Source organism: Lissotriton helveticus, chromosome 8 (assembly GCF_964261635.1).
Source record: "Lissotriton helveticus chromosome 8, aLisHel1.1, whole genome shotgun sequence".
NCBI classification, from domain to species: domain Eukaryota; kingdom Metazoa; phylum Chordata; class Amphibia; order Caudata; family Salamandridae; genus Lissotriton; species Lissotriton helveticus.
The window spans coordinates 291,531,645-291,549,407 of NC_136069.1; positions in this window are offsets into that span (position 1 = coordinate 291,531,645).

Here is a 17,763-nt window from a genome sequence, read left to right on the forward strand (position 1 = left end):
AGTGAAGTTACTACAGCATGTGTAAAGTTACACAAAAGTGGAAGTTTACCGGTGTGAATCCTCATTCACAAAGGTTAACTTACACTTTGTAGTAGTTTTCTGCTGTTTTGGTATTCCCGAACTAGGGCCTGATTCATAAAGTTCAACTTACACTTTTGTGATTTTACTAGTGTATCTTTACGACTGCAGAATCTCTGCACATAAAAAGATAGGAGAGTCCTATCTTTGTTTGTGCTGAGACTCTGCAGTCGTAAATATACGACTAGTAAAATACCTTTGTGAATAGCTAACAATTGTAAAATTACACAAAAGAGTAAGTTTGTCTTTGTGATTCAGCCCCTACAAGTGAAAATTTACTAGTAGTAAATTTGTACGTGTAGGGGCCGATTTACAAGAAACTGACGCATCTGTAGATATGCGTCAGTTTCCCTGCGCCACCCTACGATACCCATGCACCACCATGGATCAATCAATCAATCAGTTGATTTGTAAAGCGCACTACTTACCCGTAAGGGTTTCAAGGCACTGGGGGGGTGGAGGTGGGGTGCTGCTGCTACTGGTCGAAAAGCCAGGTCTTGAGTTGTCTCCTGAAAATAGGCAGGTCTTCGGTTTGTCGTAGGTTGAGGGGGAGGGTGTTCCAGGTCTTGGCAGCGCGGTTGGAGAAGGACCTGCCTCCGGAAGTGGTTCTTCCGGAGGCGAACCATGGCTCAAGCAATGCATGTTGAGGCCAATATTTATTGTACATTCGTCACTCCTTATGCCTGCTTCTTGCAGACGTAAAGTTTTGACTCAGTGGTATCCTAGAAGAGGCGCAGGGAAACTTGTACATTTCACTTCGTCACTTTTCCGAGGCTTTCCTGCATGAGAAAGCCCACCCAGCATACATTATACCTGACTCAGGTATAATGTGACGCATGGCTTTACAACAGGATGCATCTCCCTAGATGCATCACGATGTAAATTGGCTGCAGTGTTTACGCCGCTGCTGTGTCACAAAAGTGATGCAATGGCGGCGCAAAAGTGGCGCTTGGGGCTTGTAAATCTGCCCCGTAGTTTGTGAATATCAAAAAGTAATAAAGTTACCACAGTAAGTGTAAACTTACACAAGTGTAAGTTAACTTTTGTAAATCAAGCCCTACAACTTTCATAGATGTCTATAACAAGTCCTGATTATTTTCGTTAATAACTTTAAAATCTGAGTTCGCCTCAAATGATAGGAGTAAATCTATAGTAGTAAACGCCCTGCTCGTGCGAGGATGGAAAAGGGTGTGTCTGTGTGACCAACAAAAAATGGCGTCTGTTTTCACATCCCAAAAATCTAAACAGTTTCAATAGTAATTTTGATTGATAATAGTGAGCTCGTTAAACATGAATATGAAGTTGAATTGATTCTAGCCATTAATAACAGATCCTAATACAAAATGGTAATCACATTTCTAAGTGTTAACAGGGGTATCTGGTTCCTATTCACAAGCCGGACAGGTCTATCCAGACAGGACAGCCATTTCCATCCGCCCCTCTGAGTCATACGGCAGCTCTAATCAGCAGAAGAAAAAGCTATTTGTTCAGAAATTTTAGTGTCACGGCAGCCGGTAATAGATTTCCAAAGTACCCAGAGTTCGCCGAGCTCCCTATCTAGCAGAACGCTGCTGCCTGCAGATCGGAAACAGAATTGCTTCAACCCTTGAAATTGTCATATTCTTGCCAGCGCCTCTCGTGCTCGCGTAGTGCAGCAACGCATGCTAATATTCATTTTTACATGAAGGGTTGTGCATCATGCATGTCATTATGTCCTCTGCTGGGTGCTGAGTCGTGCATGAGTCATGCTTTGGTTAGCTGCGCATGGATTCCAGGTCCTGGGGGATGAATCTGCAGCTGCTTGGTGTGATCCGCATGTACCCAGCAGGCTGGCAATCTTGTGTGAAATGAGACAATGTCGTCCTCCTAATGAATGATGCCCTCGGGCAATCTACTTATGATTCTCTTGTAAATCGCTGTCTCGTATGTATTGCTCCAGTGCAGAGGTGTGTCCTGTCAAACACCCCCATCAAACTTACAATGGTTCATCAGGGGCAACAATGGGGGTGGGGGGACAAGCATGTTATCTATACCAGAGAGAACCAGGGAGGTGGGGGAAGAAACATGTTATCCATGCCGGTGAAGACGGTAAATGGACAAAATATCGAGTTTTCAATATAAGGAGATGCAAATATCAGAAAAAAGTGTGGCGAGAAAATATTGTGATGCAAAAATGATATTCTTAATAATATTCTTTTTTTTTTAAGTAATATTTTTTATAATATTGTTGTTTTTATTAGTATTTTTAATAATATAGTAGTAAAAATATTGTTTTAAGAATTATTTTAATGTGTTTGAGTCCATATATAAATTATAGGCATTACTATTGTCTGTGTGATTGTTAATATATATTTTTTAAATATAGTGCCTGATTATAATGGCGGGGAGAACCCCACCGACAGGCTGTCAGTGGCAGTCTCCCGGCCATCGGAAACATGTTTTCCACCCGCCATATTACAAGGGTGGGCGGGGTGATGGCGATCGGAAATTCGACCTCCACGCATCCAATGAGCTCATTGAGCCCGCCAGTGCAGTGATGGGGCTTGCAGTAGGCACTGCAGTCGGATTACAATTTCTCTTTCCATTGGCCTTTTCATGACGGTTAACCTGCCAAGAAAAGGCTGGTGGGGGATAGCGGGCACCCCTTCCCCTCCTGGCCGTTGACTTTGGGTGTTGGGGGGCTCCTATGGTGCCCCCCAACATATCGCTGCACCATGTGTCAGGCACCGCATATTGCCTGCCACGTAGTGCAGGGATATGTGTGGGGTGTTTGTTTTGTACTGCAGTGGGTGCTGCAAGCCCAGCACTTGCCGCAGTACAAAACATGGGCAATGCGACTGAGGTCCATCATGGGGCCCTATGTTAGTAATCTTAAGTGATTTAGAATTTTCAATGTAATTGTTAATAGCAATTTATAGTGAGGAGGGTTGTTGGGTTCGTAGCTGGATAGGGTGGGAACTTAATGAAGCAAAAACGAATTATTAATTAATTATTAACTTTTCATTAATTATGTGATTGGTATTAATTATGTACATTATCTAATACTGATTTAATTTAGTTATATGTTAGGTGCAGTTTGCTGGGTTTGTAGAGGTGTAGTGTGGGAATTGAATTAATTAATAATGAATTAACAATTAATTTTTAATGTATGAATAATTATTTTATTGATAATTAATTATGTACATTGCGTAATGTTCTTTTTTTGTTATGTTCTAGGTGTGGGCTACTTGGTTTGTAGGGTTATAGGGTGAGAAGATTAGTGAGTAATTAATTAACAATTCATTATTGGTTAATAATAACTTTATTGTTTATCAATTAGGCTAATTTTGCTATGCTTATTTATTTGAGTTACATTTCAGTTGTGGGCTGTGGGTTTGTAGGTGGTTAGAGTGGGACATTAAATAAGTAATAATTAATTAGCAAATAGTATTTATTAATTATTTGATTTATTATAAATTATATAAATTGAGTTATACTTATTTATTTGAGTTACATTTTAGTGGCAGGATGCTTGATTTGTAGGGGTACAGCGTGGGAAGTTAATTAAGTGATAATTAATTAACAATTTATATGATTATCAATTATGACAATGTTGCTATACTTAGTAATTTGAGTTTCATTGTATTTTGGGATACTGGACTTGTAGGGATTCAAGGTAGGAAGTTAATTAAGTAATAATCTATTAACAATGAAATATTTGTGAATTAAATATTTAATTTATTTCAAATATGTAAGTTATGAAATAGATACCTTTTTTGTTATGTGTTAGATGCGGACTGCTATGTTTGTAGGGGTACATGGTGAGAAGTTAAATAATGTATAACTGACTAACAATAAGTATTATTAATTGATAATTATTTTTTTGTATAGTAGTTATGCAAATTGATTAATTCCTTTTAGTTTTTTAAATATATATATATATATATATATATTATGTTACTATTTTTTTATTAAGAGTTAATAATATTTTCTTCATTCATATAGTTATTTATACATGTAAGGTGTCTGAAGTGAAGTGTTTACCCTACTCTAGCTTAGACTTCAGGAGGAATAGTAAAATTAATGTATTCACAGTTCAACACTACTATTGTGTAGACTAGAGTGGGAATAGTCAATTTCTCCCCTCCGAAATTCAATGCTTTCCCTACTATTGCTTATACTGGAGTGGGAAGAGTAAATTTCACTTCTACAAAATCCAACACTTTCCCTACTGTTGCAGAGACTGGAGTGGGAAAAGTCAAATTTACAGCTCTGAAGTTCAGTATTTTCCCTGCTGTTGCCCTGACTGGAGTGGGAATAGTAAATTTCACCCCTCCGAAGTCCAACACTTTCTCCACTGCTGTACTGGCTGGAGTGGGAATAGTAAGTCTAACTCCTCCGAATTCAAATACTTTCCCTATTATTGTGCTGACAGGAGTAGGATTAGTAAATCTAACCCTTATGAAGTCCAACATTTTCCCTACTTTTACATAAACTAGGCCCTGAATACGAGGCTGGTTGGATGAGTGTTCGACCGACATCGTAGCGGGAAGGCGACTGCCCGACAAGGAGTTGGAGGTCCCACCCACCAAATTCCAATATGACCGCCAGCAGTGCAGTCGGAACCATACCCTTTACTATTGTTGCTTGTGCTACTGGCTGGGAAAGGGCTGCAGCACAAGCCGCAATAGTAAAGAATATGTTTTCAAACATCCATACACCATGTGCCAGGCACCGTGTGGTGCCTGCACATTTATTTATAAAGTTTTATATAGCACAAACGTGACCCATGAGGGTATCAGAGTGCTTTACAGTAAAAGAATAAAAAAAAGCGCTTTATAGTATCAGAATAAAAATGGTTGAGGTGGTATACACAAGCATTCAAATGTGTCAAATTCTTACAAAAGAGATATAAAAAATATAGATGAATAACAAACATAGAGGATTGTGAATCTGCAGGACGTTGTACAATAAACGGTTAATGAATATTAGGTGATTGTGCTAGCAAACATACAAATTATAACCTTGATCAATTCACAATGGATATAAAATGTATAGATAACCAAGGGGGAACCCACAGCCAGCTAAACTTTACACTACATACAGTGATTAAGCAATAAGACTGTGATATTAGTCTTACATAAAATAGTCTCATCCATTCCACCTGCTACAGACAGTGGTATTTGTATCTTAACGATGACTCTGTGACATCCTAGAATTAAAACTTCGGACATGAATTTGTTCATTAGTAGTATTTTTACTTCTTTTTTGAATGCGGTAAAGGAAGTGATTCCACACACTAATGGAGGTAAGGAGTTCCAAATCTTTGGTGCAATCCCTGAGAAAGCTCTACAGCCAGTTCTCTTCTTATGGAAGGATTGAGGTTTTAAAAGGAAAGTGCTCGCACTTTGTAGTTGTCTGCAGCCTCCAGACATTTCCAGCTTTAGAGCCAAGTAACTGGGTGTATTGTTGTGAATTGCTTTGTGTGTCATGCAGGCCACTTTAAGCTGTATTCTTGCCTCGTAAGGCAACCAGTTAAAGGCTTTCAGGGTTGGAGCGATGTGACTATTTCTTTTGGTTCCTGATACCATTCAGTGCTGCTCTCAGCGGAGCCAACTTGTATTTAGGTAGACCACAGAGGGTGGTGCTTCCGTAGTCTAATCTTGGTAGCACTAGACCTTATACTGCCATTTTTAGATCAGTCTGAGAAAGGAAGGGTTTGAGCTTCCTTAATATACTCAATTTATGATTAGCTCCCTTGGTGGCAACAGAGATGTGCGACTGCATATTCAGATGTTTCTCTATGGTGATTCCTAGGGATTTTGCTGAGTCAATGATGAGGGGGACACAGTCAAAGGAGGTTAGGTGTCTAGCTTTGGTGTGTGGCTCGGTGGAGAGATAAGAATGAATTCAGTTTTTTGGGTATCCAGCATGAGGTGGTTGTTAGTGAGCCAGCTTTGTGTGTTCAGTAAAATAGTGTTGAGAGCAATGAAGTCTTCTGGTGAGGTGGTTTTCAGATACAGTTGGGTGTCATCCGCGTACAGGTGTTATAGAATGTTTGCTGATTTCAGTGTGTTTGCCAAAGGCTCCATTAGGAGGTTGATAAGAATGGGTGATAGGGCAGAACCCTGAGGAACACCAAGGGTGACCACAGAGGGTTGCGATGATGCATGGATGTTTGGGGGCACCACATGTGCCCCCTAGGCCCATAGCGGAGAGCCACAGGTGACGGGGGTCTGCTAGGAGCCCCCAAACTCCCATTATTTGTGCCTTTACATGGCGGTCAGACCACCATGTTAAGACAGAGGGAAAGAGACATTGTAATCCCTATGGCGGTGCCTCTGCAGGCACCATCCCCATTGTGGAGTATTATGCTCTGACCGACACACCAACGGTCTCCTTGAACCTGTTGGAGCCGTTGGTCAGTCCCTCTGCCTTCTGCCTCCGAGAGACCGCATCATAATGTAGCTGTCAGACCGCAGCCCCAGATGTCCTTTGAACCGCCACTGACAGCCTGCCGGTGGCAGTCTGTCTAACATCATAATCCGACCCCTAGTGTGGGTATAGTGTATTTAATCTTCTTAGACTCTAATAGTTTTCATAATTTTGATTGAATAGATTTCATAGCATTTATTGTTTCATTTTGAAAAAGTTTATATTATGTTTTTTTATTTAATTTTTTTATAATTGTTTTGTAAATTTGTTTTTCGATATGTATGTTATTTATATATATATATTTATATACACATATCTAGATTATTTACAATTTATCCACCACTAACTATATCTCATGGTATTGTGCTACAAGATATCACTGAGTTGAAAAACTTTTTAACTTAAAAATGACTTCCTCTACTTACCTGCAGCACCTAAAAGAATCATCTGTGCACCCTAATATCTAATGTGGTCAAATTACAGCAACATCTGACCCCCTCTTGCGAAATACGAAAGTCTAAGTAAAATGCATTGGATTTCAAGCCCATTTTAGTACCCCCCTTTGTTCTCTGCACCCCTTTGAGCAAACGCTGTGATACTTTCAGTCCTCAGGCGATGAAACGGGTGCCACAGGTCTGCAAAGTTTCGCAGACATTCTTCAAATGGGTACACAATTATTAAGGGACCTTGTTATGAATGATGTAATATGTGACATCATCGGCAGTGCATTGTGGGGGTGCATGTTATAGTTAGCTCAACTAACTATAACGGCTGAATTTCTCTGGTTTTGTACGAGTGAAATGTCCAACTAACTATAATGACCATGAAACCTATAATTTTTTCAGTGAATTTCAAAGGTTTTTTAAAGGCTAATTCCTAACTATAACATCCGTGAAACCTATGATTTTTCAGTGAATTTCAAAGGTTTTTTAAATGCTAATTTCTAACTATGCCTACTGAGGTTGGACATGTGCAGAAAGAGGAAGAGAAGCGCAGAAAGAAGCGAGAGAAATGCAGAAAGGCAACAGAAGTCTGGAAAGACTTAGAAAAGTGCAGAAAGAAGCAAGAGATATGCGGAAAGAACCAACAGAGGTGCACAAAGAGGCCTTGCTGCAAAATGATCAATTGCCCCCAACATTTTGCTGACTGGTACTGGTGGTAACTGACTCTGACTATCCAGGCCGGAGCCAGTGCTATGATGAAAGACACTAAGAATACATTGAAAACACCTACATACACTAGGGTACACTATGGGATGGGGTACCCCTGTGACTGGCATGACCTCCCCTGTAAGGCCCTGGTACATAATAGGGCAGAGCCATTAGAACTACCTCTAAGTCGAAGGTGCAGAAAGAGGAAGAGAAGTGCAGAAAGAAGCAACAGAGGTGCAGAAAGAGTCAAGAGAGGTACAGAAAGATGCAAGTGAATTGCAGAAAGAGGCAACAGAGGTGCAGAAAGACCCAAGAGCGGTGCAGAAACAAGCAAGAGAAGTGCAGAAAGAGGCGAGAGAATTGCTGAAAGAAGCAACAGAGGTGTAGAAAGAAGCAAGAGAAGTACAGAAAGAGGCAAGTGAGGTGCAAAAAAAAGCAAAAGCAGTACAGAATAAACCAACATATATGCAAAAAAGCAAGGGGGTGCAGAAAGAGGTAGGAGAGGTACATAAAGAGGCAAGAGGGATATAGAAAGAGGGAAGAGGGGTGCAGCAAGAAGGAAGAAAAGTACAGAAAGAAGCAACAGAGGTGCTGAAAGAGGAAAGAGAGGTACAGAACCAGGCAGGAAAGGTGCAGAAAGTGGGAACAAGGGGGCAGAAAGAGGCAAGTGGGATACAGAAATTTGCAAAAGAGGTGAAGAAAGAAGCAAGAGCAGTGTAGAAAGAACCAACAGAGGTACGGAAACAGGCAAGAGGGGTGCAGAAAGATATAGGAGAGGTGCACAAAGAGGCAAGAGGGGTACAGAAAGAAGCAAGAGGGGTGCAGAAAGAAAGAAGTGAAGTGTAGAAAGAAGCAACAGAGGTGCTGAAAGAGGCAATAGAGGTGCAGAAAGACTCAAGAGAGATGCAGAAAGAAGCAAGTGTGGAGCAGAAAGAGGCAAGAGAGGTACAGAAAGAGGGAAGACGAGTGCAGAAAGAGATAACAGGGGTGCAGAAAGAAGCAACAGAGGTGCAGAAAGAGGCAAACAAAGTGCAGAAAGAAGCAACAGAGGTACAGAAAGAGGCAAGCGAGGTGCAGAAAGAGGGAGGCGGGGTGCAAAAAGAGGCAAGATGGGTACAGAAATAAGCAAGAGAGGTACAGGAAGAAGCAAGAGAAGTGCAGAAAGAAGTTATAGGACAGAAGAAGCAGGCTAGAGGGGTGCAGAAAGAGACAAGACCTGTTCAAAAAGAAGAAACTGAGGTGCAGAAGGAGACAAAAGAGCTGCAGATAGAGGCAAGAGTGTTGCAGAAAAAAGGCAAAAGGGGTGCAGAAAGAGGGAACAGGTTTGCAGACAGAGGCAAGAGAGATACAGAAAGACAGAAGAGGGGTGCTGAAAGAGGCAAGAGGGATGCATACCTTTGCAAGAGAGGTGCAGAAACAAGCAAGAGCAGTGCAGAATGAACCAATAGAGGTGCAGAAAGAGGCAAGAGTGGTACTGAAAGAGGCAAGAGAAGTGCAGAAAGTGGCAAGTGAGGTACAAAAATAGGCAATTGAGGTATAAAAAGAAGCAAGATAAGTGTAGAAAAAGGCAAGAGAGGTGCAGAAAAAAGCAACAGACGTGCTAAAAGAGGCACGAGGGGTGTAGAAAAAGGCAAGAGAAGTGCAGAAAGAAGGATCAGAGGTGCAGAAAGAGGCAAGAGAAGTGCAGAAACAGGCAGGAAAGGTGCAGAAAGAGGGAATAGGTTACAGAAAGAGGCAAGAGGGATACAGAAATTTACAAAAGAGGTACAGAAACAAAGAAGAGCAGTGCAGAAAGAACCAACAGAGGTGCACAAAGGGGCAAGAGGGGTACAGATTGAGGCAAGAGGGCTGTAGAAAGAAGGAAGAGAAATGCAAGAAGAAGCTAAAGAGGTGCTGAAAGAGACAAGAGGGATGCATAAATGTGCAACAGAGGTGCAGAAAAAAGCAAGAGCAGAACAGAAAAACCAACAGAGGTGCAGAAAGAGTCAAGAGTGGTACTGAGAGAGGCAACAGAGGAACAGAAAGAGGCAACAGAGGTACAGAAAGAGGCAAGAGAGATGAAGAAAGAGGGAGGAGGGGTACACAAAGAGGATAGGTGGGTTCAGAAAGAAGCAATAGAGGTACAGAAAGAAACAAGAGAAGTGTAGAAAGAAGCAACAGGGGTGCAGAAAGAGGTTAGAGGGGTGCAGAAAGAGGCAGACAAGTACAGAAAGAAGCAACAGAGGCACAGAAGGAGGCAAGGGGGAACAGGTGTGCACACACAGGCAAGAGAGGTGCAGAAATACAGAAGAGGGGTGCTGAAAGAGGCAGGCAAGAGCGATGCATACATTTGTAACAGAGGTGCAGAAAGAAGCAAGAGCAGTGCAGAATGAACCAACCGAGGTGCAGAAAGAGGCAAGAGTGGTACTGAAAGAGACAAGAGAAGTGCAGAAAGTAGCAAGTGAGTTGCAGAAAGAGGCAAGAGACTTATAGAAAGAGGGAAGATACGTGTGGAAAGAGGCAAGAGAAGTGCAGAAGGATTCCCTTGAGGTGCAGAAAGAGGCACAAAAGGTACATAAATGGCTCGAGAAGTGCAGAAAGAGGCAAGAAAAGTGCAGAAAGTGACAAGAGAGGTGTAGAAGGAAGAGAGTGAGGTGCAGAATGAGACAAGTGAGGTGCAGAAGGATGTATGACATTACAATGCATGCTTTTACCACGCATGCCTTTACAACGCGGTTTTTACATCGCATACCATTACAACGCATAGTGCTTTTGGGTGTTGGATAGTAAATTATTTAATTTACTATTCCAACTCCAGTCCCCGTGGATAGTAGGGAAGGTGTTGGATAGTAAATTAAATCTATTCCCCCATCCTAGAGCGCCCCCCAGCGCAATGCGTTGTAATGGTTTGCGCTGTAAAAGTTGCGTCGTAAAGGCACTGCGTGGTAAAAGTTGCGTTGTAAAGGTTGTTCACCGGTGCAGAAATAGGCAAGAGAGGTACAGAAAGAGGCAAGGGAAGTGCATAAAAAGGTAAGAGAAATGCACAAAGAGGAAAGAGAGGAGCAGAAAGAGGCAAGAGAGGTGCAGAAAGAGGTGAGAGGTGCAGAAAGAGGCAAGAGATCTGCAGAAAAAAGCAACAGAGGTGCTGAAAGAGGCATGTGAGGTACAGAAAGGGGCAAGAGAAGTGCAGAAAGAGGCAAGTGACATGCAGAAAGAGACAGTGAGGTGCACCAAGAGGAAGAAAGGCACAGAAAGAAGCAAGAGAAATGCAGAAAGAGGCAAGAGAGGCACAGAAAGAAGAGAGGTTTGTACACCATTAGTACCAGTTTAACCCCTACATTTTGCAATAAGTAACACTTCAATCAATTCAAAATCTTTATTCGAATTTCAGAAATTCATAAAAGCAATCTCATTTACAAAAAGTATCATAAAAACTCCTTTTTAAAACTTTACAGATTAACATTTCCAAATCAGGCAGCAGATGATTGTAACAATTAATATATAAAACAGTTAATATAAAGCGGGAGGTCAAGTATTTTCCATCATTTTACGAACTCGAGTTACAAGTCTCAAGAAAGTGCTGGTGCGAAAAACTATTTCTTCAGTGTCCAGGGAGAGTAGCATCTGATAGGAGTCCCCCAAGGAAAGGGGTCTATGTTTTCTAAAAAACTGAACTAAAAACCATTTCACATATTTTAGATAATATTTACAGAGGAAGAAGAAGTGCAGATCATTTTGTGCACTCATTCCGTCACAAGGGCATGTTTTGTAGCCTGAATTTGAATAATGGCCCAGAGAAAAACTTAGTAGAAATCTTACAGTTCCTGCCCTAAGACGAAACAAAAGTGTTCTTTCCCAATTAGTCATTGGCAAAGTAAGGTATAATGGTAAAGGATACCTATGCAGCGTTTTACCCATGTATGCCACGACTGACGGTTTATTGAATTTCTTTTTTGTCCTATCTAGGTTATAAAGTGCATATAGTGCATTTTTTTAATTCATTCTTGTCTCGTGGCCCAACTCTAGTCGGTTCTAAAAAGAGGTGGCCTTTGTCCACACTACATAAACTCTTATAAACTCCTGAGAGCCAGGGAATATCCATTTCTTTTTCACATTTGAGGCAATCATTTATGATTTCTTGCGTCAAGATAGCTGATTTGTTCCTCCAAACGGAGAGCCAAAATAACGCTGGTCTTGTACCAATCAAATCACAGATGAAGTGCAAATTTAATTCCCTGTGACAAATGTACTCAGAAGTAGAAATTGGTACACCCAAAAGTTTCCTACAGAAACGATTTTCTTCTTGTTGGATGCAGCGATTTCTTGTGAGACCCCATATCTCAGCCCCATATGTGGCTACTGGGACACATTGCAATTTCAACATTTTTAAAATGGCTTTAATAGCACCTATCTTCCTCGGGCGTGGGAGACTACGAATTGAGTAGATGGCCTTTGAGAACTTGCTCGTGGAGTGGGCCAAATGCCCAGTTCACGAGCCGTTCGCAGCAAAGACCATCCCTAAATATGGAAAAGAATAAGTACAGTATAGTCTATCAGTCCCCACTAGGATAGAATTGAGCTGGCGTTTCCCTGGTCCGCATGACATGATAAAAGATTTTTTAAAGTTCACGCGTAAATCCAGGCCATCCAAGTACTGTACGAAGGTTTTGATCAAAATACGCAAGGAGTTCGGAGTGCGACCCTTAAGGACCGCATCATCTGCGTAGAGAAGTGCTGGTAGTAATTTCCCATTGATTTTTGGGACAGCTGAGGTCGACTGCTTTAGGGAGTTGCTCAGCCCATTAATATAAATATGAAAAGCAGGGGTGCTAAAACGCACCCCTGTCTAACCCCTCTTCCCACCTTGATGGCACCAGAGATCTCCCAACCCATACCAATCCTAACTCGTGCTTTGAGATCGGTATGTAAAAATGCCAGAAAGTGTACCAGAGGTTCGTCTAGTCCATAATCCAGCAGAATGGACCAGAGTTTGGACTTGTTGACTAAGTCAAACGCGGATGATAAGTCCATGAATGCTAAGTAAACATGGGATGATCGAGCAATGTTATATTTACCGATAACCAAGTTAAGGTTCAGACATTGTTCGACCGTGCCAACCTTGCTTCTAAAGCCCAGCTGGCAGGGATCCAATATTCCACTTTCCTCCGTCCATTCTAAGACCCTATTATAAAGTACTCGGCCCAAGATCTTTAATGTATTATCGAGCAACGAGATTGGTCTGTAATTCATTGGGTCAGATCTATCCCCCTTTTTATATATTGGGACAATAACACTCGTTGTCCAAGTATCTGGCATGGGGCTAGAGGCAAACTGTTGAAAACATTCAACAGAATTGGGGCCCAGAATTCCGGTTTCCACTTTAGGATGTCTATGGGGAACCCATCAGGGCCCGGTGCCTTATTGCCAAGGCTCTGATTAATTGCCACTTCCACCTCCCGCAGCATAATCTGTAGGCAACAAAGATGTCCCTGCACGTAACAGATTTTGCCTTGTGTTGGTGAGGCATATATTTTAGAGAAATGGGTCTCCCATGAATCGCTCGAGATGGTGCAGCTGACTGGTGTCAATTGTTGACCCATATTGCGCAGGTTACTAACTGCAGGCCAGAATGAATTTCCATTCTTTCCAACTGCTGAGTCAGCTAATGCCTCCCAGTGCTCCCCCAAAAGGGTGGCCTTTCGTTCTCTGATTGTAATTTTATACATCCTCCTTGCTGTCTTTACAACCATGGGGCACCTGGGCTTGGAGGTCAGAGCCTTACGTAGATTCTTGTTTGCTTCTGTACATTTGTGGTCAAACCATCTAGGTTCTTTATCTACCTTGTGCAATGGTACTGACAGGAGGGATCTTATTGCAGAGCACAGTTTAATAAAATTTTCAACTATCCTCAGGTGATTTCCTTCTGTTAACATGCAAGACGTGATTAAATGCTGTTGCTCTTCTATCTATTTCTTTAAACGTCCTAGTGAGGTTGTCTCATAAATTTGAGTTTACTGCTCCCCACTGTGGCAAAAACCTAAAAACCTACTTCTCTAGACACTCTTTTTTTGTTTATGAATATATGACCGGGGATTAATAGTGTCATACGACTCTCCCTATCTCTCTTCTTGTTGAACCACGCTCTTCTATCACAGTCTCAACTATTCGACCACTGTCTACTCCCCTCTATTTCAATCTTAAATTATCTGTTGAGGGAGTAATATCTCTAGCCCCATGAGAAATGGTATACACGGAGCTGGATCCTAATCTTAATACCGATGTCACGGGATTATGATCTCAAAAGGTCGTTGCATAAACCTTGGCCGTTATAAGGCGGTCTGCTAGGCATGGAGACATAAAAATAAAAACAATGATGGAGGAACAATCCCTGCCTCTAAAGGTTGGTGCCTGCTGATTTCTAGGGGTATGAACCAGATCCATCACATTTCTAAGGATGTGTTCACTAACAAAAATATCTAATTCTAAACCCCTTCGCACTGCTGGATCTGCTTGGGATTTGTCCGTATCCTGATGTCCTTTTGGAATTTTAGCATTGAAATCCCCCCCTAGGAGGATCCCAATGCCATCATCTGCACCTTGTTGTTGGTCTAAACCTGATATAACATTAAAAAGCTCTATAAAATTCCTGTTTGGGATCGCATAAAAATCATTATTATAAAAATTAATCAAATAGAAGGGAACCCGTCTTTTATATTCCAATATCTGTATATTTAGACTATTAGTTGGTATCACCCTAGTACTTCCTCCAGCAGCTATCCTGATCCCAATGAATAAACCACCAGATGCACGTCCAAAGACAGGTTTGGGGGTTGTCAGGCTAAAACAATGGTACCCCTCTATATGTAATTCATGTGTGGCCCAAGTTTCCTGAAACATTATAATGTCGTTCCCAGACAGTATATGCATCCAGTCTGTGTCCGCTAATCTTGATTCTAGGCCTGCAACATTCCAGCTCCAAATGTGGAGATCGAAGCTATTTATTATCCTTTTTGGATTGCAGGAGCTCATCGATTTTCGGTCATTAGTAAATGGTGCTGGGCATAGATCAGCCACTGCCTGAGGGTGATCAGTTGGTGGGGTTGCCGGGAGTATAGGTGTCGGATCCTGCGCTTTTTTTCCCTTTGCTAGATTTATTGGGCGATGGGCTAAGCTTTCCCCTATTAAGCTTCCCTCTTTGCCATTTGCACTAACTAACTCAATTGAATTTCAATCTTGTTCATCTAAATTGGAGAAAACCTGTTCAAAAGGATTGTGGGTCAGGACGTTGTATTCATACCTCTCCTGGTTTGGGGGGATGTTTGGGTAGTTGCGTCTGTGTGTGGGTAACGTATGGGGGTTGCGATAGAAAATATCCAGTGGTAAAATGTAGATCCCCTCCATGCCTATTTGTGTTGTCCCCGCTCTCTCTAGGATTGTTTTAACTAACTCAGGAGATCCAAAATTCAAAACTATACAGTCACCCCTTTCGCTTTTGTTTGAGCTCCCTATCCAGCGGACCCTACGTACCATTTTAAATTCATCAAACAAATGCCTGCCCATCCGAGTCCTGATATTTAATAGATGTAGTGCCTTGTGTTTTAGGGTGGTCCAGTGTTCCTCAGGGTTAGGCTGGATAGTTGGTACATTCGAAAGCACAGCTGTATAAGGCATGGACTCAAGGAGTAAACTAAAATGTCCCTTGCTGTATGCAGTATCCAAACCTCCCCTGTTTTGGTCCTTCAAAGCCTTGCTTCCCCCGGGTTTTATTCCTGCCCTTACAGAACTAGTTTCGACTAATTGGGTATTGGTACTATTTAGTGTAGGAGCCTGTACACTCTCCTTGGTTACAACGTTATTGGCCACTAAGACCGGTTTGGATCAGTGGTCGAGTATGTTACTTGATCGCCCTGAATTGCTGTACCCCCGTTTAGTGTTTGATTGATACGTGGGGAAAGTATTTGTTCTATGGTATTCAGGCGAGTGTCAATGTCCACAAGTTTATATAGCAGCGGTTTTAACAACACTGTTAGCTTCCCCCCAATTTTTGCCAGTATGCTATCTTCCAACTCTGCCAGGCAATACTCAGTAGAGTTTGTATTATTTAGTATACTTGGGCGAGTAGGGCTGCCAGAAGATACTTCTTCTCCGGGGCCTTTCCTATTGCGGGCATTGCTGTTAGGAAAGAGGTCTAGTCTGTCTTCCATGGCCATACTCCACCATCACATGATTGAAAGAATGGGTATTTAAGATCCGCCCCTTCCTGAATACAGTGCTTGGTATCTTTTTGCTTTGGGTTCCAGGTTCTGGGGTCGTGCTATCTAGGTTGTTGCAGAGATTGGTTCACGGGCTCGTGTTCCTATTCTGTTCGATTGGATCCCCTTTGTGTTATTGGTGCTAATCTTGTTTGCCCCGTTCTTTCCTGGGTTGCTCCGTTTTTTTTCCCTTCTTGTTGAGTTCGGTTTCGGTGCATTGCTTATCCCCCCCGTCCCCCTCACTTTCCCTCTGTTCCTTTGTTTTCCCGTAGATTGAGTTGTGGTGTTTATTTTACTCGAGGGTTCTGGGGCTCCGGTCCCCTCGAATTCCGGCTCCTCGGAAGGTCAGTCTGTTACAGGTCCGAGAGAATTCAGCCGGCAGGTTAGCTGTGGGATTCCCAAGCCGCGCCCCCTACTTCCGCGTTTGCGGTAGTCTATCTGCCTCGTTGTGTGGCGCTTGGGCGCTTTCAGCCGCGCTGCAACCCGGAGGAGCTGCAGATCCCGGAAGAAGGATCCGATTGTTTGTTGGGTTCCCCTCCCGTTCAAGGACTATAACCACAAGCAAGGACATTACTTGGGGGGTTTTTATGCCGAGTTCAATGGCTTTTTCCCCTTAAAGACTCCCGTTGTGGCAGGGGGCGTTCTCGATTGCATTTCCCTTATCTCTGACTGGAGCTGATATGATAACGATAGTGGAGATCTCTTATTACCTGCTGCCAAAGACCTCCCGAGGCTAATCCTGTACAGTACACAAGTAAGGAGGTGTTTTGTGATGGCATGGTGGAGTGTGGTTATGGGATTGTGAGACTAAGGGGTACACATATAAGTGGGACACAGAAGTAATTGTGTGTACATTGTTCCCTAGGTGCAGAGGCGTGGAGGTGGTGGTCGAGTCTCATCATCCAGTCCAGTTCAGGGGTGAAGCCTTTTGTTTTGAAGTCCCTTCGTTTGAATTCCTGTCCCCTGCCCTGGGCTCGGGTATCCTCTCATGGTTTTCTATCTCATGGGAGGTGTTTGAGTCAGGGTGGTGGATTTGGACATACATCCTTCCTGCAGTGTTTGGGCCTGTAGAATCCAACAGAATACCAAGCCCACGATAATATACACTGCCCGGACGAGGTATGGACGAGGACTTGGGGGGTGCTGAACGGGCACCTACAATGCAGGACATAGTGGGGGCGGTGGCGGCCCTCCAGGCTCAGGTACAGGACTTACAGCAAGAGAATTTAGGACTTAAACAGGAACTGGGGGCTGTGAAGGCCAGGGAACAGCAGAGAGATAGGACACAGGCTCCCATCATCCAACCAGTTACCTTTCAGTATGGAGGCGGGGCGGGTCAGAGAGCGGAGGGGGGAGCACCTGTGGCAGTTACTGTTACGACGCCTGTTCCTGTTCTATTGGCCCCCCCTGAGAGGTTTATGGGAGACAGTAACAAGTATGGGACCTTTATGACTCAATGTCAACTGCACTTTATGTGCAGGCCGACCGCTTTTCCGGATGACACGGCGAAAGTGGCGTTCACAATATCGTATTTGGCTGGCACTGCGGCACAGTGGGCTATCCCTCTTGTGGAAAGTAATGCTCCGGTATTACACGATTATCTGGCCTTTAAGGAATTAATGAGGGGCCTATTTGCTAAACATGCTTTCATGCAGGCGAGTGATGCAGAGCTCCTCCATTTAAGACAGGGCAAACAGGATTTGTTAACCTATGTGTCAACGTTTAATAGGTTAGTGTCAGAGACGCATTGGCCCACCGAAAAGAGAACCTCCTTGTTTTACCAGGGTTTATGCGATGACCTAAAAGATGTGGTATCTCAGGTGGTTGATCCTCCAGATGACTGTGCTGCCTTTATAGATCTGGTGGTGAAGTTAAACCACAGGTTGACT